Raw genomic sequence first — 22858 nt, forward strand, 5'->3', positions numbered from 1 at the left:
GCAATGCCACCTCACATAAATTAAATAAATAGGCAGTCCTCTTAGCATACCCAATTTAGAAGTCTGTGGGGCTGTCACAAAAAGACTAGAAGGTAATAACAAGAGTTGAGGAGAAAGGTCACTCCTGCCTGTGTCTCATTTCCTATATATTTTTCAGTTACATTAAATTAACTTTCAATAATGGTGTTTGATGGAATAACTATTTAAAGAAAAATGATTTTCTCCACAACACCCCCTAAAATTTTTTTTAAATTCTAGTTTAAAAAACCTTTACCATTATTGGCTTGAACCATGTACCCTGAAGCAAGGCAATGCAATGTGACTTATGAGAAAATGTAGAAGTCCTATGGAATAGTATTCAGAAACAATAATAAGAAAGAAAATGAGATATTCATTTGGCATTTTTCACACCAGAAATAGAATCAGATATGCTAGCTGAATTAATATTATCAGCACCAGGCTGCGCAACAAAAGTGGCATAATTAATTAGCAAAAGTCTTAATAGGTTTTCCCCCAATTGCTGTTTCTCTTTTTTATCTGTGAATACCTAAACTGGCAGCACATGTACAATAAGGCAAATCCAAACACCAGGTAGCAGATCTGATGATGTTATACTGGTACAAAATATTACAGCAGCAAAAACAACATTAATAATATAGTTAAGTGAATTATCTATAAGGAGCATTTTTACCCTCCTTTAAAGCCTAGCTAGAACTGCCAGGAAATATTTCTGTGTTTGAGATCTAATTTATAATAGAAATTTCTTGAGATCAAAGGACTGTTTCATTTATGTCTATTTATCCCCAATCCTCAACACATAGTAGGGACATAAGAATGGCCTGTTGAGTAACTGGTTGAATAGGTTCCATCCAAATCACAACAACCTCTTGGCTTGTGAGAATTTGCATTTCCAAAGGATCATCTTGCTCCTGGACTAAATTCACTAAATTTCCTTCAGAAGGTGAGCCAGCCAGGCTTCAGAATTCCAGATGGGGTTTGGGGTTGGGGAGGGGTGTGATGAGCAGATTGGGGGTCAGCCAGTCATTTTAAAGATAAGAAATAAATAGCTCACATTTATGAGCTTTCTTGAGTTTACAAAGCACTTTCCTCAAAACCACATCATGAAACTGGTGGGTCAGGTATATTATCCCCATTTTACAGATAAGGACACTGACACTCAGAAGCAAAGTGATTTCCCCAGGGTCAGAACCTTGTTAAAAATCGTGTCTAGCCCTTAGTTTTTAATTCTGAGGTTGGTGCTCTTTTTGCTACAGAGACTTCCCTGAATGAGGCACATAAAGGTTGATTTCAAGTTGGACCTCCTCCCCCATGACTTTTAACTTTAGATATTTCTTGTCAAAAAAAAAAAAAACCCTTCTAGAGCCATGAAGCCTTCCAATAAGAGACTGAATTTGTGACTTAGTGATGCAATTGCCACCATGTAAACAGTTATACTGTAGCAATCCCTTTTTTTATTTTTTATTCCTCTTCCTTATTCAAAAGGCTATGGGGAGGGGTGGCTAGGTGATGCAGTGGATAGAGCACTTGCCTTGGAGTCAGGAGTACCTGAGTTCAAATCTGGCCTCAGACACTTAATAATTACCTAGCTGTGTGGCCTTGGGCAAGCCACTTAACCCCATTGCCTTGAAAAATCTAAAAAAAAAGGCAATGGGGAATAAGTTTAAAATTATTTTATTATTATTTTATATTTTATATATATTTATATTTTATGTAATTTCATATATTTTATTATTAATTTATTTAGCAAACACTAGCATTGAATGGAGATAGAAATTGCATTTTCTTCCATGGCAAAATATTTTAAAAATTTTATATTAATTCATTTTATTGAAAAGATTATTAAATATCTATTAGAGTGCAGGCACTTTGTTAGGAACTGGAAGTATGAGAACAGCAATGACTTGGTCCCTGCCCTCATGGAGCTTACATTCTAGTAACGAGATAAAGCACATATGCACATAAGTCAAGATGACACATACACATGTAATAGGTATGTGCATATGTATGTAGGCACACATGGAAATGTACTCATATACAAATATATTTTATACATTTACATGAACCCTCATGAACACATATTATATAATAGCATGCACCTATACTCTAGACACATGCATACAAAATAAAGATATAAGTATCCTGCACATACCCATCTATTTTTCACAGATGTGGCTTTATACACACATCTATATTCAGTTCTATACATATATACACAGCTACACACACACACAAACCTGTGAGAAAAGGTCACTTATCAGAGGTAGAACTTCTAGGGAGTTAGGAAGGACAATTTATTAAGTGCAAATGGTGCTGAATATTTTATTGATAATATCTCATTTAATTTTCACAATTAATCTGGGGGGTGGGTACTACTCTTATTTCCATTTAACAGTTGAGGAAATTGAGGCAGATACGGATACACTGATTTGCCCAGGATCACCTAGTTATTAAATGTTCAGGGTCAGCTTTGGACTCAGATCTTTCTGACTCCACATCCAACACTCCCCGCTTTGCCATACAACGGCCTCTCAAGTTGCATTGGGCTGAGGAGAGAGAACATTCCAGGTAAAGCAAGAGGGTCTGAATATGGGATATCATATGTGAAGAGCAGCATGTAGAATATAGGGTTGGTGAGGGGAGATAGATTTGAGTCAGATTCTGAAGGGTTTAAATGTCAGAAGAGTTTGCATCCTCCCCTGAAGGATGTAGGGAGTCACTCAAGGTAACATGGTCAGGTTAGTATTTTAGGAATATAAATCCTGGTAATTCTGTGGAAAGTGGATGAGAGAGAATGGAGACAGTCTACTGCTACAATAGCTGTGTGAGGACACTGGACCAATTAGGAATCCACTGCCTTCATGTTAGAGAGAGGTGGAAGATCCCGCATCATGAGGCAAAATTCACAAGATTGGGCAACTGATTAAATATGAGGGGTGAGGAAAAGAGGAGAGGGAAAGATGACTCCAAGGTGGAAAACTGGAATGACTGGAAGTCAAGGTTAATGAGGTCAGATATGTTGAATTGAAGATGCCTATGGAGCATCTAGATGGAGATGACTAGTGGCAGACTAGAGAAATGAAAGATATGTTGATTGTCATCTTCATAGAGGATGGTTGACCCAAGGGATCTGGATGAACTTGGATTTCCTCAAACTTTGTTGGGCCTCAGTTACCTCATCTGTAAAATGAAAGAAACAGAGTCGATAAATCTCAAGGTTCTTTCCAGCTCTATTCAGTCTTGGACATCGCCAATGAGGGACCCATTTCACTTCCATGCTGTGTTTTATAGATATCATCATTTGATCCTCATTACAACCTTGTTATGTGTTGTTATTATCCTCATTTTTTACAAATGAGGAAACTTGAGGCAAAGAGAGGTTACATGACTTGCTCCAGATCATACAGTCAGTAAGTATCAGGATTGGATTTGAACTCAGGCTTTCCTATCTCCAAGTCAGGCACTCTATCTACTAAGTTCCACCTAAATTCTTCTTAGTTCTAATTGGTAGAAAGCTTATATAAAATCTAAACTTGCTTCTGAAATTTATATCCATTACCTCTCTTTCTGTCTTTTGAGGCCAGACAATAAAAAAATGCCTCTTTCCTGAAACAGTCCTTACACTTTAACAGAGTCGCCATATGATCTGTGAGTCTTTCTATACTGGGTCCAACATTTCCTGTTTCTTTAGGTAATCTCCTTATAGCATGCCTTCATTACCTAGATGTTTTTTTCAATATGCTTTATAAACTATGGTGCCTAGAACTGAAAACAATATTCCAGATGCTTTCTATATACCACAGAGTATAGATAAACTAGCACCTCCTAATCCTGGAAGTTATGACCCTCTTAATTCAAGACCATACTTTTGGCTTCCCTATCATGCTGCTAAATCATATTGAGTTTACAGATGACGAAACTCAGTTTTCTGTTTTTCAGACAAAATCTTAATCATATCCCTTCATTCTCTAATTTAGGAAGTTGGTTTTTTTTGAATCCGAGAATAAGATTTAACATTTATCCCTATTTTATTTAGTTAAATTTGGCCTGAAGCTCCAGGTCTTGACAAGATTGGTTTGGTTCCAATTTATTTCATTCAGTGTGCAAGCCATCCCTCCCAGCTTTGTGTCTTCTTCAAATCTAATAAGGCTGCTACTGGTAACTTAATCTTTTTCACTGATGACAATCTTAAATAGCCTAGGGTCCACCACAAATCCCTGGTGTCCTCTCCTGGTCTTGGTGAATTGAGATTGAATGACTAACTACTTTCTCAACCACTTCTAAATATATCATCTTGTCCACATCTTTACATCTTCTTTCTAAGTTTAGCTTGAAATATTTTATCATAAGGTCTTGGATATCATGGTTGTTCAACCCATTCACTTTAATGAGAGCAATCTTTCCTATGGTTTTTAGAGTTTGTAAATCTTCTTTTGAAAACTGTTAATATCTTGTGACTATCTCTTAAGGAATGGTCTTACATGTTTGATTTCATTTCCTAATTATCTGGGATATCTGACTCAAATCAGAGATTTGATTAAATTTTTTCTTTTATCAACAGCTTCAATTCTTGTCCTGGTTGCATTGATTTTGTTCATGTAAAAGCTTTTTAATTTCTTCTGATTGAAATGATCTATTTTAGCTTTTTGATAGCTTCTTTTCCTTGCTTTATCTCCAGTGATAACCATGTAATTCACCTGATCTAGTTAGTTTTTTAGTTTTCTATATCCACCCTTTGATTTTGAAGATGAAGAAACTGAGACCTATAAAAGTTATCTCACATTTCAGAGTGAACCCAGCAAGATAGAATCAGGGTCAGAAGCTTGGTCTGTGTTCTTTAAGCTGTTATTGAGAATGATAGCACTTACCCTTCCAATTTTCAACATTTCTTTATTCCTATGGGGTTGGTTTATGGCTGAGACCCCTATGTATATTTGAATCAAAAGTCCATGTCAACTCATTTATAAGAAACTGAAAAATGGCCTTTCAGTTTCTTTTGGTTTGGTTCTTAATTGATGAAATTCCAGGTTTGCTTGGCTGATCCAACTATGATTAATCCCTTGAGGCTTGTTTCACAATCCCTTTGAGGAAAATTGCTCAGAGGTTCTTGTATCTTCAATGGAAGCTGATTGGGAAGATCACAACTGTGTGAGCTTGAATTGACCACTGGTCCTTCCTCATTGCCTTTTGTCCATTAGAAAGTGAACTTCACAGTTGCCTCACTAATTTTGTTTTCTCCTTATGTAGCTATGTGTCCTTCATTTATCTACAAACAACAGATATATAATCAACATAAGGTTATAGGATTAAGTTGTTTTAGCTATATGAAAATGTATAGATTTTCATAAATGACTGGAACTCGAAGGGGCCTTAGGGATTATTGAGTTCATTTTGTTTAATTTATAGAGGAGGACACTGAATCCCAGAGTGGTTTACTGAGTTGTCCAAGACTATACAAGTTATTGTCCTCTTTATAAAATGTAACCCTCGTGGGGCAGCTAGGTGGCTCAGAGGATAAAGCACCGGCCCTGGAGTCAGGAGTACCTGGGTTCAAATCTGGTCTCAGACACTTAATAATTACCTAGCTGTGTGGCCTTGGGCAAGCCGCTTAACCCCATTTGCCTTGCAAAAACCTAAAAAAAATAAAATAAAAACAATGTAACCCTCCCCCATTTCCAAAATTCAGTAATCTCATTGTACAAATGTTATAATTAATATAGTACTTTCTAACTTTCAGTTTTTATTCATCTATTTGGCTTTTTCTTTCTGAATATATTTTCCCCCTCCCTAGTCAGATATCCCTTATAACAAAACAGAAAAAGGAGGGGGGGGAAGTAATTTGACAAAACCAACTAACACATCAATTAATAAACAAACACCTATCAATTGCCTACTCTGTGGCAGTCAATGTGCTAAGTACAATAAGTGAGTCTGAGAGTGGATGCAATGATCCCCACCCCTGGTCCTCAAAGAAGAAAGAAGTACATTTTCTCATCTCTTTTTGGGGAAGTATAGGCAAACTCATTATGATTCGACATCATTTAATACTTGGTTTTCTCAGATGGGGGTGCCACCTCCTGGTAGAGAAGTGTGGGCCCTGAGTAGAATTTGACTTTTGTTTTTGGACATGTCAACAAAAGAATTTATTTGACTTGACTATATGTGATTGGCACAAGGTTTTTGTTGCTGTGTTGTTTCAATGAGGATAGGAAAGTTGAGATGAATGGTTGTTGTCTATTAAAAATAATATTTAATTTTAAAAATTGATTTAAATAGAACAGGTCAAGGTTCAGGGAAAAAAAATTAACTTCATTCTTTAAGCCTTTTCCTGCAGCATCCCTGACCTTCAGGCTGCTTTAGAATCACGAAGGTATGATTAATATGGTTCTATGTTTAGCATGGTTATACATATATTAATTGTTTTCTTAAAGGGGAGGAAGGGAAGGAGGAAGAAAAATGTAAAACAAAAAACGAGAACCTGAGTTCAAATCTTGACTCAGACACTTAATAATTACCTAGCTGTGTAACCTTGGGCAAGTCACTCAACCCAATTGCCTTGCAACGCCCCCCCCCAAAAAAAACCCCACAAAAAAACAAAAAAAAATGATTGTTGAAAATTACCATTTCATGTAGTTGGAAAAATAAATAAATAAAATATTTAAATAAAAAAAGAATCATGGAGGCAATTCTAACTTTAACCCTTTTGTCTCCCAGAAAGCTCATGTTAATCTAATGTAGGAAGTAAAAGAGAGGAATTGGTTTCCTTGATTCTATTCTGTGGCAAGGGTTAGAGAGAGGAACTGACACCGAAGGATATAGAAACAGATTGTGCTAGTCACTTGGGAATTTTTCCCAGTAGGCCTGATTTTCCTTAGGTTAATCTTCATTTTCATTGGGCAGACCAAACTTCTGAAGGAACTGATCCCTGGAGGAATAGAGATAAGGGAGAAGGACTGGACCATCTGTTTGCAGACTCTAGTATCAGTTTCAAAGCCTTCTGTAGGTAGAGGGCTCTCCAAGAGCACCCATGACATTTTCATGGTGGGAAATGACCACTCTAGGCTTTCCCACCATCTATATACCAATATATCCATTGCCCTTTTCCCAGATGCAATTCTTGAATCTGTTTAAATTTACTTGCACTGCAGGAGGAGAAATAAATGAAACATTTCCTGTTTATGAGTTTTATTGCATCTGGTGAGGGGGATAATCAATTTTTTTCCATTGTAAAAAGTCTTTATTGAAACATCCACATTCTTTTAGATTTCCCCAGTGGTTCTTTCTACTGGGTCTCATTGGCATAGTAAGTGCAAAATGTTATGCTGTAACCTGCGGTGGGAATAGCCCAATCATGGTGAGATGATTCTGGGAGCCGATGAATGATGATCTTCTCCAAACACTGAATTCTAAGGAGGCCACAGGAGGCTTTATTTGTCTGTTGCCTACAGCTGATTCTCCATTCCCAAAGGATGCTGCTAGCAGGGTTCTCATTCTGAAATGTCTGGTTGCAAAACTGGTCTGTCACCTGTCCCCATTTAGGCATCTGAGGCCCTGCTGGTGGCATCATCCAAGACTTGTTTGGCCTCTCAGGGAAAGAAGGGGTTGGTTTCCTGGATGCAATCCCCCAATCTCATCTGGCTGTGCCCCTAGAGTTAGCTGTTGGTAGCCCAGCTGAGTAACTCTAAGCTGAACTTCCCTCACCAAAACCCACCTTTGAGCTCCAAGATTTACTGTTGGTTTTAGAACTTATTTCCAAGTCTTTTGCACCATTTTAAGTCTCCCATATTCTGCTCCCAGTCTGAACCTGCTTCCTCATGCCGCCATCTTTGTAAAGGTATCCTGTTTCAGTCACAAACATAAAGATATAATCTGCAAATCTTGGTTCATATCCCAGTCTGGCATTTACTACTTGTGTACCTTGACCAGTTGACTAACCTTTCTTGGCCATAGTTTCCTCAGTTGTAAAAGGAAAGAGTTGGACTCTATGGCCTTGAGAGCAAGACCTGGCTTTTGCCCCTTTTTGAACCCCAGGGCTTGGCATAGTCTATAACACACAGTAGATGTTTCTTGACTGGCAGACTTCTATGGTTATCACTCTATCCCCTAGGTTACCTGGCTGTACTAGGGCAAAGGGACTGGTTGAAATTCTGACTCCCATCACTGATTCTCTATGTAATGTTTTTTACTGAAACAGTGACACAAAATATTATGCCGGACCTGGAGTTAGGAAGAACATTCTCTATAAATTCTAATCCATCCTCAGATGTTTACTAACTGTGTGACCCTAGACAATTTGTTTAATCCTGTTTGCCTCAGTTTCCTCAACTATAGAATGAACTGAAAAAGGAAGTGGCAAACCACTCCAGTATCTTTTCCAAGAAAAATCTCAATGGGGCCACCAATAACAGAAAGATCACTAAACTCAACAATGGCAGGCATTTTTCAGAAGGAGCTATTCAAAACATTAAAAAAAAAGATTTCAGTTCTACTTGAAAAGAAAGTAGATCTTCAAAATCTCAAGGAGGTAATGGGTATTACATAACCGAAAACTTAAAAAAGGAAGATAGACAAGAAAGAGAAATAATTTCAAAAATGAAATACTACCAAAGATGTCTATGGGGCTACACAGGAAATTCTAATGACCTCAGATTTCATATGTGAAAAAAGGTAAAGAATCTAAGAATGAAAACAAGAGTAATTTTAGAATGCTAATTGAGTGGCCAGAAGCTAAGAATGAGGTGAAATTTATGAAGAAACTAATAATAATAAAAAGGAAATTTTCAAAGGTATGTTCAGAGCAAAACAAAAAGAATAAATGAGTAAATTGGATACTGGTCTATTAGTGTATAAAAAAGAGGGCTGATTAATTCAAATATTGCTTCAATATTCTCTATGGCAGAAAATGAGAGGGTAGAATTAATGTGGAAATAGAAATCCAATATAAAAAGGTAAGTTGATGTTAGAGAATACTTAGCTACTCTCTCACCTTCTGCAAAGAAAACTTTCCCTGTTCTCTCTAATCTTAGAATCCTCCTTCTGAGACTATCCTCAATTTATTCTATCCATATCTTGTTCTGATGTCATTGTTTGCATGTTCTCTCTCCCATTAGACTGCGGGTAGGGATTTATTATTATTCTTGTTATTATTTTGCCTCTCTTTGCATTCCCAGAACTTAGCTCAGTACCCGTCTGGCACATAATCAAATGAGTTCACATCTTCTATGACAGAAGATTTTATTTTCTGAGATTCTGAAAGAACATTGGATCACTGAGATACTAAGAAGAGGAGATCTGCTAAAGGACAAATGTTCTATTTTTTCAAAAGAGTGAGAAAAATGGCTTTCACAAACTATAAACTGGTAAGTTTCTCATCTATCTTTATGGATTTTTTCTGAACACTCAAGGAAAGCATTGATTATAGATTCTTTTTTATAATATTTCTTGATTATATCACCTAAACTTTTTTCCCTCCCAGAGTCATATCCTATAACAACAAATCTGGTCATAGAGTCTTACTTAGATGTGGAAAGAAATAAATCATTTTTAGCAAAGTGCAGAACAATCTCACACCTTAACTTATGTAGAATATGGAAAAATATGGGCCAAATAATAGTTCAATTTGATGAATTTAGAACTGGTTGAATGGCTAATCAATGTGTTGCTGTGGATTTGAAATATACCAGGAATTTGTCCTTGCTCTTATGCTATTCAATATTTCTTTAATGAATTAGATGAAGACATATGTGGTATGACTGTCAAATTACTGGTATCACTATTGGGGTAGCTAAAACATTGGAAGAAAGTTAGGATCTGGCAACTAGGTGGCACAGTGGATAGAGCACCAGCCCTGGAGTCAGGAGGACCTGAGTTCAAATCTGACTTCAGACACTTAATAGTTACCTAGCTGTGTGGCCTTGGGCAAGCCACTTAACCCCATTTGTCTTGCAAAAAAAAAAAGAAAGCCTAAAAAAAAAGAAAGTTAGGATCCAAAATGAGGTATCAATGGGTCAGAATTTTATGATAAATCCTATCTAATTAAATTTAATAGGAATGAATGTAAGGTTCTATATAGGATCAAAAAACTAATCTTGCACGAGAAGATGGGAGAGGAGATGGCTAGACAAAGTGAAAAAATAGGAATTTCTTAAGTGAAATGGCAGTTAAAGAAGCTAATATCTAGGACAAATTGATAAGACAATTGTGCATAATTCTTTCATCAAACCCCATCTAAAGTCATTTATTCATTGTTGTTCACCATAATTCTGGAGAGCATGAATGTGAAGTGAAGATTCCTTTTTTCCAGGTCTTAGAGTAGACTATGTCATGATTGTAGACTTGATAAAAAAAATAGATTATGTATTTAGGAGTATATCCAGAAGAAATTGCCTAGAATCATGAAGAAAATAGAGACCATCCTCCATAAGAATCAGAAGGAAGTTGGATAGATGGATAGATGATATTTAGATAATTTATCAAGCTTTATTATGTGCCAGGCAATGGTCAGAGAGAAATAAGATAACAAGACAGTTCCTACTCTCAAAAAGCTTATGTTCTAATGGAGAAAGATAAAACAAAAGAAGGGACTTGGAAAGTAGCAGGAGACAGAGCACAATGGAGGGAGGGTACTTGGGTTGGAACTAGGTAGCTGGTGTGGAGATGAAGCCCACCCAAGTGTGTGATGGTGATGAAAGAAATGGCTACGTTTAGAGGAATGAATGACATCAAGTTTTCAAGTCCTTAAAGACCTCTCATGTGGAGGAGGAATTGTTTAGCTTAGTAAATGAGGGTAAAGTTTAGTCAATGTATGACAATTGTAGACGATTAGGAAATTCCCCAATGTTACTCTCAGAATAGGAGGAGGGGGTGGGAAGTATCTGATTCTACCTTTAAAATTCTCAGAATCAATGATGAATAAAGTCCAGTTTCCTGGCTGATGAACAAGCCTCAAAATTACAGACCAGAAAAGACCTAAAGAGAGTAAAAATGATTCAATGAATGGAATTATTATTTGAAAGAGATTGGAAAATTTTAGATTTGGAAGTAAATTCATCTAATTCATCTTATATAGAGGAAAATTGAGAAAATTGGTAATTTGTCCAAGGTCACATAATTAGTAAGGGGAATATCCATAATCCAAACCTCAATTTGCACTGAATTATGCTGCCTCATAATTTATAGATGAATGCAAAGTCTGAAGGTAAGTGAAAAAATAATCTGTAGAAGTTTAGGATGACAAGATCACAGCGCCTACACAAACGCTAGACAGTGCTTCAAATGACAGGTGAAGATGCTGAATAGCCTCTGGGAATTAGGGAGCTCCTCAAGGTAGGTGGAAGGTAGCTGCTCCAGAAGTTTTCTCTGGTGTATTCTCCCTCCTTCATTCTACTGCTCTCCCTGCCTCCCCCTAAGTCCCAATTAAAAATCCCACCTTCACAACAATCAATTTTGGGGTATCTGTGATGGAGAATGCCATCTGTATACTGAGAAAGAACTATGGAGTTTGAACAAAGACAGAAGACTATCACCTTTAATTTTAAAAAAAAGATATGTAATTTGCTATCTCTTATACTTTGTTTTTCTTCCTTAAGGATATGGTTTCTCTCTCATCACATTCAACTTAGATCAATGCACACTATGGGAACGACATAAAGACTAACAAACTGCCTTCTGTGGGGGGGGGGAGGGAAGCAAGATTAGGGGAAAAATTGTAAAATTCAAAATAAATAAAACCTTTCTAAAAATAAAAACAGTTTCACCTTCAAAAGGAAACATTCCCAACCCCTCTTTCTTTTCGAGCCTTCTCTTTATTCACAAATACAGATTTATCTTGTGTATAGCTTGCTTGCATATACGGTTTTGATTGTTGTTTTCCTCATTCAATTGTGAGCTTTTTTTCCTTTTTGGTTTTTGGTTTTTGCAGGACATTGGGGTTAAGTGACTTGCCTAAAGTCACACAGTTAGGTAATTAAGTATTTGAGGTCGGATTTGAACTTAGGTCCTCCTGACTCCAGGGCCGGTGCTCTATCTACTACGTTGCCTAGCTGTCCCCACCTGATTGTGAGCTTCTTGGGGGGAAGGCACTGTTCTTTGTTTCTTTTCATATCCTAAGTGACTGGCACCTGATAGGTGACTAATAAATGTTTATTGATTGATTTTAGGTAGGTTAATCTTATAAAAGGGCAGAAAGACAATAACAGGGAGAGACTAGAAACACAGTTCGTGCATAAGTGAGTTGAAAGACGGAGGCATGAAAAGGAAACATCATGGAAGCACTGACAAAACTTGGTGGTAGATTAATATGGGGATGGTGGGAACAAGGACATTATGGATAACAATTTCCATTCTTGGCTAGTGGGGAGAAGGGTGGTGCTAAGGAAAGAATTTAGGAAGTTATGATAAGGAGGGAACTGGGGAAAAGTGAATTCTTTTTTTAAATAAGCTAAGTTTAAAATGCAATAGACTATACCTAGGGATAGATGTCCAATGGAAATTTAAAGATCAGGGTTTGTTGGAGTTTGGTCCATTTGTAGAAAGATTTGACCCGAAATTATGACTGGGGAAACATCTCCTAGGATCATATGTAATGATCAAATTAGAGAGCATGGTAGTAAATGGATTGTATCATTGTCTTAGAATTGGAATGGAGGACATTTAGTCTAGTCCCTTCATTTTATAGATGAGGAAACTGAGGCAGAGAGAGGTTAAGTGACTTATTCAAAGTCACACAGCAAGGAAGCATGAGACAGGATTTAAAATCAGGCATTCCTGACTCCCAAGTCCTATGTACCATCTACTGTAACTCATAATTCTACCATCGGCTCCTTGTATGACCTTCTAAAGGTCATGTCCCCTCTCCAGGCATCAATTTCATCATTAACAAAATTAGATTATTGGACTAAACAGGCTTGAAGGTCTTCCATCCCTAAGCCCACAATGTTTTAAAAGGGCTAGGAGAACTCAGTATATTTTCCATTATAGTATAGTTCCTTCATGAGAAAATGAGAAAAGTTCTCCTCTGACAGGAGACCATGTATCAGGAGATGCATTTTTGACATTTGTTAATGAGCTCCATAATTTGATATGAAAAAACAAAGTATGCAAGACTATTCAATTCAAAATCATTTCCCAACACATTTTATTAACCTTAATTAGGCATGTTTAGTACTATTAAGACTTGTCAGAAATAATTTCGAAGTGGAAATATCAATATAAAAAGATTATTTTCAAGAAAAGAAAATTGTACTTTATATATTTATACATGCAGAATGTGGACTCTGAGGGCTCGAGGGTTTGGAATTTTTTTTTACTACATCCTTTGCAGAAATCATTTTAGTGAAAAGGAAGAGATTTACATTTTTGGAGTGCAGTTATTTATGTTAAGTATTTGACTAATCTCTAAGGAATTAAATTTTGTTCTACCTTCTAAGTAAAACAAAATCCTTTCTCTGAAAGGAAAAACTTATAAATGGAGATCTAAGACAGAGATAACAGCTAGCTTTCTAAGGAGGACCAGAATTGAGTTTTTTCAAAGGTTCAATGAGTTTTCTTCTGAAGAATGACTGGTTCAGGAGGCAGATTCATGTCATGGAAAGAGCTAATAGGTAGAAAAGGTCTATCACCTCTCTTGTTACAATCTGCTTCTATGGCCTTGGGCAAATTACTTAACCTCTCTGGGTGTCAATTTTTCTTTGTTGGACTCTTTTAGATGGGAGAATAGGATAAAATGATTTTAAATTTCCTTCCAGCTCCAGGTGCTAAGATTCTGTGAATTACAGGAATATCAAGCATTATGGCTTCTATGGTGTATGCCCCAGCTTTGAATTCTTCACCCTCCTTTTCTCCCATCATTCACGACTTACCCATCCCCAATCCTGAACCATTCCCATCATCAACCACCTCATCTTTTTATCTCGTGCTTCTGAAGGCCACTAGATAAAACTGGCCAACTGAATTCACTTTATATTCATGTGATGGGCAAATGACATCCCCTCTCTGGGCCTTGATTTTTCATCTGTAAAATGAAGGGATTGGTCTAGAAGGCTTTCTAAAGTCCCTTCTAGCACTACATCTATGATCTTATAAACTGAGTCCTCACTAATATGTGGCAATTTCTTTGACTCATTAGCCCAGTGTCTTAAGCTTCCATTTTAAACCTTTCCTTCTATCATCTTGATAAACCATTTCTCTAGAAAATAACCTTGCGTCCTATGAAGTAAGAAAACAGCGTGTCCTCATTGCCCTGAATCCCACTTCATAACCTTTCTATTCTTCCCCCCATTCCTTTATCTTTTATTCTAGTCTTTGAAGAACCAGGGTTGTCCTTTTTCTCTTTTAAATTTTTTTTTAAATAAGAATTTATTTCATTTTTAATTTATGGAATAAAGCATTTTCATAATATAGTACAATAAAAAAGATGATTAAACATAAAACTTGACAAGACCAAGTCCTCTTTTGGGGGGGGGAAGGGCACAACAGGAAGATAGTATGAATTTTATAGTCACATACTAGTGACTTTTAAAAATAATTTCTATTGATATCTTGTATTTTTATATTGTTTGCATTTCCCCCTATATCTCTCCTCTTTCCTCCTCCCAGAGAGCTATCCTATCTATGAAGGGATAGCCATAAATGTTCTCAAAGACAGTTTTCAATTCTATATCCTATTATGAGCTTTGAAATCATCATTCACTGAAAAGTGGGCATAGTGCCCTAGATAGTGGTGTTGGATTGCCACATGACCCAGAAATAGGATAAGAATAGTTCTGGTTTGTTAGGAATAGTGCCAAGCTATGTGTAGACCAAATGGGTCAAAGAATCCCTGATGGGAATTACAAGGTGTGGCAGAAGTTCCTACAGTGAAGAAGCAGCTGCCTCCAGAGAGAACAGAGAAGCAGAGCTGTGGGGCAATGAAACTTGAACCAAATAATTTTTGCAATAGGAAACCTCATTATGTCCCCAATACAACTCTGCTCCGTCTCCGTCCTTTCCTCCACCAAATTCTCTGCTGGAGCAAACTTCCCTAAATTTGTCAAGGGAACCACTAGCCCCATCACCCACACTCTAAACCTCAGTATCATCAGATCTGTTATTTTACCAAATATATCCAATCTGTTACCAAAGCCTGTAGTTTCAGTTGTCATGATAGTGCTGCTATCTCTGGGTGACTGAAGCCCTCTCACATCTTCAGCCCTCTGATATTGGCAAGCCTCAAATCCAAAACTGGATTTATTTTTTATTGATTGTCTAAGATTTAAGGAAATGATAGGGAAGTTGTTAAAAATGCAGAGTAAATTTTTAAAATGTCCCCATCCCCTTCTTGGAGTTCACCAGTGTACCTCTACCTATAGAAGCTCTTCTCTCAATTTCCATGGCAACCACATCTTCATCACCTTGCCTCTGAGTAAGAACTGACTGACTGTGGTCATCCTGCCTCAAGTTTCCCCTCTCCATTTCATTTTCTGCTCAGCTACCAAATTAGTTTTCCTGAAGTGTAATTCTGATCTTATTCTCTAAACTCTAGGGGTTCTCTGTGACCTCCAGGATCAAATATAAAATTCTCTATCTTTAAATCTCCTCACAATTTAGCTTCTTCCTCCCTTTCCTGTATCATTGGACTATAATCCAGAGAAATGGAATCTTATCCTGCCTTGCTCAGAATATCCTATTTCCTGACTGCATTTTTTTTCTCATACTCAGAATCTTGCCCTTCCTTGTCTTCACATCCCAATTTCCTTCAAGATTCAGTGGTGTTTCCAGATCTCCATCACTCCTAATGCCTTCCCTTTGGTATTACTTGCTATTTACAGAGGCATATAAATGAGATCAGATAGAGAAATGGATTGGAATGTTGGAGATTTGAGTTCAAATCCTACCTTTAGATACGTTCTACCCTCATGATCCTGAACAAAACTAACTTAAGGTCTTCCAGTCTCTGTTAACTCTTCTGTAATGTAGAGATAATAGAAACATCTCTTATAGGACGATTGTGAGCTGAGATACCATGTAAAGTATTTTATCTTAAAGTACCATAAGAGTGCTAATTATTAATATCAGTATTGCAGATAAAAAGATATGCATCCTGTCTCCTCTGTTAGAATAATGGTAGAGACTGTATCTTCACCCTCTTTGTATAATTGCTAGATTGAGCATGGGGTTTAGCTTGGAAGGTCAGGGTTACCAAAGTAACAAAAAGGAGGATTGAGAAGGAAGTGAGTAAGTCACCTAACAAGGAAATTCCTCTAAATCCTGGCTCTGGAAGGGTCAATTCTGGAGGTTTCAATTAATTTCTGTGATCAAAATATTTGCTTGGTGGCCATCCCTTTAGTGATCAGAGTTGTGCTGGGAGAACATATAAATCGTGGGATGGAATGGGAAGAATATGATGAATTCTGGTAGGGTTTTTTTTTTTAATGGATTAAACTGACATAATAATACATAGCCTTGCAGAAACTACTTTCACTCTCTTTTCAACATCTTGTTCACTTTCTTAGCTGTACACCCTTTTGGATAAAAATTTAGCCTTATTTACGGCTTGGCTGTTTTGTGATTTTTCATGCTAGATGATATTGGAGTGGGGTGGAGAATGCTATGCTATTTAAGATATGACCTCCCTGGCTCTCATGCCATTCTAATGCATCTAATGAAATAGTGACATAGTCTGCCTAACCCTGCTAAGTAGGATTGCTCACATAATCAATGAGGATAGCATGTTTTACTACATTGGCATTGACAGAATTCTTAATTCTGTTCCTCAAATATATCTTTCCAAGACTCAGTTGGTGACTTATTATTCCCCTCTCGTTGCAAGGTGACTTCATCAGACAATATGCTTTGAAATTGCGATTGATTATCTGTAGAAGGATAGCTATGGAAGCTGTTTTTCAGTATAGAACAGAATAACTAACATTTGTATAGTAATGATAATAATAATAATAAAGACCTAGTAGGGGAGATAAAAATCCTGCAGACATAGAATGAGGTCTGCATCATCCCCGCTGTCCTTCTGATATTGGAAATGAATCAAGGATGCTGGCTCTAAACTTACAGCGGACTCTTACTTCATCTATTCCATTATCCAGAAAAGCAGCTAATTTTTCCTCTTCTTCAATAGTCTGAGTATCATCTATAAAGAATAATATTAGGTCAGTGATAGCAGGATCTCAAATGATCAAAAGAGTCGAGAACATGATAATAATAATAATCATTTTACCAAGTGTCCCCGGACAAGTTCCATCTCTGGATGGAACCAAAAAAAAAAATGGCTAAGATCCAAGAGTTGAATCAAATGGTTTTGCATGGGGAATACTCTTGTGAGTTCAAAGAACCATACAACAAAAACATTTTGAACAATTAACCATCCCCTCCTTGTGGATTGATTTATAGGAACGAAGAAGTCTGTAATGGCAATTCAGGGTCAGGTCATCACTAGAGGAAATGATAAGTTATCCTGAAGAGCCTGGACTTAGAGATCGAGGCAAATTAGGCAAGGAAATGGAAATAAGCTGAACAACACAACACTGTAGGCTGCAAAAGTTAGAATCTACTGAACATCTGCTAAGACCCAGTCTAGTGGAATCATTCAGAAGAAGTTTAATAACTTTCATAAGTCTATGAGAAATCCCCATTCTGCAGAGATAGCCCTTAAAAGGTCCTTGAGAAGGCTACAAATAAAGTATCATTGGAATTGGAGCATTATCACAGAGAACTTAGACTGGAGGCAGCTAGATGGTTCAGTGGACAGAGCACCAGCCCTGGAGTCAGGAGGACCTGAGATCAAATCTGACCTCAGACACTTAATAGTTACCTAGCTGTGAGATCTTGGGCAAGTCACTTAACCCCATTGCCTTGCAAAAAAAGAAAAAGAAAAAAGAGAAAAACTGAGACCAACACGCTTAAGTGACTTGTCTGCGGTCACATAGCTACTAAATGTCTGAGGCCGCATTTGAACTCAGGTCTTCTTGACTATAGGACTGGTGCTCTATCCACTGGATCCAAAAGCTAATCCCTTATTAATAGATTGTGAGCTCTAATTTCCAAACTACATGGGATAAAATTTCTCAAAATAGCAGAAGAATTGAAAATTATATGAGAATGGAATAAAATCGTATCAACTTGATTATCCTGGCATTGTACCAGGATACTTTCAGTGAGCATACAGAAGATGAGGCTGAACATCCCATAACTTTAACTCAATTATATCAAACAGTTATTTTTATCCTCCTTTGGAACAATCCATAGAACATCCTATATAAAAATATTACCAAGTATATCAACTTGTCCCAGGACCATTTCTATATGAAACTTCATTGAAAAAGAGGAAAAAAGATAAGCAATGATGATGATGTGAAATGAAAGAAGATGAAGATTAATGAAACTATTCATGGAATTGGGGAATGCAGATTCAAGTCCAGCACTGACAGATGCTAGGTATATGATGTTCGGAAAGTTTCTTACCCTAACAGTTGTCCAGGAATCCTCTGCTCCTATACACTGGAGAAAATGGTAGCTCTTCATTGGTAGGGAAAGTGTCTTTACCAAGAGATTATTTCTCTGAGGAGGTCATAGGGCTTCATAGTTCTTATTTTTATTAGATATTAATTTAATTATGTACTTTATAGTTCACATTTTGTAAAACAAACAAAAGTGAAATAAATCAATAACATTCACCTTTCTATAGGTCATCACTACAGAAAATTACAAATAAGGTATCTTTAAGAACGTGGATTTAGAGATCAAGGCATATTAGGTAAGAAAATGAAATAAGTTGTACAATGTAACCCTGCAGGCTGCAAAATTTAAAATCGATTCTGCAAATATTGTGACTTTTGGTTCTCAAAACAACCTTATAAAATAATGCTTTGAGAATAGTATTTTAAGATTTACAAAGCCCTTGCAATTAATGCAATCCAATAAGGCTTTATTTTGACCCTTTTACCAATGACAAGGCAGTGTGTTGGACCTTAACCTATCATTTCATTGGGACTATAAGAATAATCCTATGACAGCATTAAAGTTACATTCCCAAATCATCTTTACAAATGAAGGGAAGGTGTCCGAAAGTTTTTGTGACTTGTCCAGGTTCACGCAGGTAGGAATTTGAGAGCTCAGTATGGAAAAGGGAAGGATCCTAGGCAGAACTAGAAATACCACCGAGGTTGCTTTGAATGAATTGGCCGTAGCCTCAATCAGATGAATTGGTCTGTGGTGAGTCAATCCAGTCTAAATTTCTGGACTCTGCTCATCTTCGGAACTGGACGGAATGTTTTCTAGCAGACAGTTCCCAGCAGCACTTGCATCATCAGAAGCCTCCCCTGGCTAAAGCCTCAGAAGCAATACGCTGGTGCCCATATCCCAGTTTGGAGCTGACGTGTAAAGTTATGGTCCGTTCCCAACAGTGTCACTTAGGGAGAAGCGAGTATGTAGCTGACCGTGCTGGGAAACCAGTGAGGTCATGGGGGAGTTATGGAACTTGGAAGAATGACAGTTGCTGTCCTTGCCAGCTCCTCCTGGGAAGCGGGGGGCTCTTTCCATAGAGCAGAGTACTATCCTCCTCACCTCTTGTTATTTAATGAGAACAAATCCCAGAGGATGCTCTTTGGGAGCATTTCATCTTTGAAAATTTCTTGGGCACATGAGAAAAGATACAAATTTCTCCTGGCATTATGTGATCAAGTCTACCCTCTCCTCAGTTGCCCTTACTTCCCTTCCTCTAAAATGCCAGGGGTAAGATGGTGACTGGAAAGGTCAAGAGGGAAACACATTGTCCCAGGCCTGGCTTCATCTCATTGAGGCAGTATTTCACTGGACATTGCACTGATGTGGTGGCTGCAGGGGGAGCTCTTTTATTTTAATTGGGAGGTCTCCCTTGTTCTGCTGTTTTTCAAGGTCATTTCATTAAAGGAGAGACTAGAAGGGAGACCTGAAAATGGATGATTTAGTTTGCTCCATGCAGGGGAGTGTGGAGAAAGAAAAAAAAAAACAAATGATTTGATTTGGCTTTGGGGGCAATTATCCGAAGTGCCATAGTTTGATGGGGCAAGGGATGATAAATCATCCTGTTGGAATAATTATAACAGATATTAATGTTGAAATCACAAGATTTTGATTAAAATCTCTGACATTCAACACATATGTGTTCTTGAGAAAGTCATTCAACCATGGGGTCTCAGTTTACTCATGTGTAAAAATGTACTTTTAATCAGACAGCCTCAATGGTTCTTTCCATCTCTGATGAGCTCTGTTCTCTGCATGTGTTTTCAAGTTTGCAAGGTCGCTCTTAGGTAGCTAGAGACCTCAAATGGATAAAAGCACTGGGCATGGAGTCAGGAATACCTGAGTTCAAATCATGCCTCCTTCCCTTAGTAGCTGTGTGGACCTTGGAAGAGTCTTAATCTATGATCATCAACAAGGGACCAAAGAAGATAATATTTGTACTGAGCTTAGCAAAGGCTTATTCCCTTTACCCTACTTCTCTGTCTGCCTCATTTTCCTTAACTGTAAAATGGAGATATTGTTAGGATAATGTGAGATACCATTTGAAAAATGATTAGCAAATTTCAAAGGTGCATATATGAATGCTTAGCATCATCATCATCATCATCATTATTATTAATTGGCAATCTGTAATCTGTAGTTCTTTATGGTCTGAAATATACATATATGCATATATGAAAAATATATTTTGCCCTTTATAAATATTTCTTCCTTATGTTATATATGAAAATATATTCCTCCTATGTATTTCCCCCATATATCCTATATAGAATTCTACTTCATATTTATATGTAACTTTGTGTATATTTCCCTATATATATTTCCATACACATATTCCCCTATATATATATATATATATATATGATTTCCCTATATTCCCCTATGTATGTATAAATATATATATGCATCTCCCTATATATTTTTCTAGATAGTTTCTTTTTACATATAATTATACTATTTTTATTCCCCTTTTTAAAGATAAGAAAACTGAACCTCAGAGAAGATGATGGCCTTGCTTTTAAAATGCTTTTCTAGCCTAGAGTCAAAATGAATTTTGAGTAACTCAAACCTTTTAAATTAGATTTTGTTGTTGTTCTCTCCATTTCAGATTAAACGGACTTGACAGTGTCTGAATAAGTTGCCATAACAACTACAATCATTCCGTGCTCTCTGGTTCCTGGAGTTATTTCCCACCTATTGTCTTCTCTCATTCTCACAGCCACCTCTTGACATTGTCCTCACTGGGGATTTTAGCCCCATTTTCTTGCCCAGGAAGTAGTGAGTGGTCAAGTGACTTCCTCAGGGTCATACAGTGATTGGTGCTGTGGGTTGAATTCAATCTTACTTTTCCAAATCTCGCAGTATTGATTTTTGTGGTTATAGAGTTAGGACACTCTCCAAGAGGTCTTTCCTCTAAGTGATGAAGAAAATGAAGCCTAGAGAGAGAAAATCACTTCCTCTCAATCACAGAAATCTAAGATTTGAATCGGTTTTCTGACGCTCAACCCATTATCACTCTTCCACTGACCATTATGCCCCTTTCATCATCAACCACAGTCAATTAATAAATATATAATAGACACCTTCCATGTACAACTATAGGAATTATCTCTAAGTCTGCCATTCTACTGACCATACCACCAGGAAGGCGTGCAAGTACATCTCTTTGGCAAATCTCTAAATTATATATAGATGAAGAAACTGAGGTAAGGAAAGGGGAAGGAGTAGACCAAAGCCACATGGCTAGTCAAGAGATTTCAAATACAAGTCACAAAACAACTGTTTCAACATGCCTATGTTGACACACCAAGATCCGAACCCTAGACTCATCCTCTGGGAAAGACCCAGGACCCCCTCTAGTCCAACACCCTCATTTTACAGATGAAGAAATTAGGGTCCATGAAGCTTTTTGTTCAAGGTTGCAGAGAGACAACTGTTGAAAGTTACACTTGAACCCAGGTCCTATGACTCACCAACAAGTGTTTTCTCTTGTTTCCACACTTCTTTGGCATAGAAGCACAATGAAATCTAGTCACAAGTGAAGGGGAGGTAGCAAGTTCCTCCAACTCACTAGAGGTCTTCAAGATAAGACTGGAGAAGTGTTCCTCCCATGCATTTTAGAAGGTCAGTTCTGGAAGTTTCAATTAATTTCTGTGATCAAAATAATTACTTGGTGGCCATCCCTTTAGTGATCAGAGTTGTGCTGGGAGAACATACAAATCGTGGGATGGAATGGGAAGAATATGATTAATTCTGGTAGGGTTTTTTTTTAATGGATTAAACTGCCATAATAATACATAGCCTTGCAGAAATGACTTTCACTCTCCTTTCAACATTTACTTGTTTACTTTCTTAGCTGTATACTCTTTTGGATAAAAATTTAGGGCCTTATTATTACTGCTTGGCTGTAATTGGCTTGGCTCTTATTAAGTAAGCCTTAGAAGGGTTCAGATGTGGATTAGACCAGATGATTGCTATGGTTCCCTCTCCCTTAGAAAGTCTGGAGAGTCCCCTGAGGCCCTAAAGGGCAACTTTGCATTTTGAGGTCATAGTCTGGCTCCTGAAACTTGGAGGACTCATGAGTTAAGGTCACTTGCCATCACCAGTGTCTTCCCGAACCTCTTCTGTGAGGGCTACAAGTGTGGTTTTCTTCAGAGAAACTTTAGGACAACCAGAGTTTATTCCTTGAAACTTTGGTCCTTGCAGAGTATGAAAAGTCTCAACACAGATTAAGTGTATCCTCCTCTCAGTGGTGACTTCTGCCCATTTAATAGATGAAATCCATTTGGAAGTAATCTATACTATTTCTTAGAATAAAACTGTAATCTTAGCTTGGTGGAACTATGGA

The sequence above is a fragment of the Macrotis lagotis genome, chromosome 8 (genome assembly GCF_037893015.1).
Source record: "Macrotis lagotis isolate mMagLag1 chromosome 8, bilby.v1.9.chrom.fasta, whole genome shotgun sequence".
Taxonomy (NCBI): domain Eukaryota; kingdom Metazoa; phylum Chordata; class Mammalia; order Peramelemorphia; family Peramelidae; genus Macrotis; species Macrotis lagotis.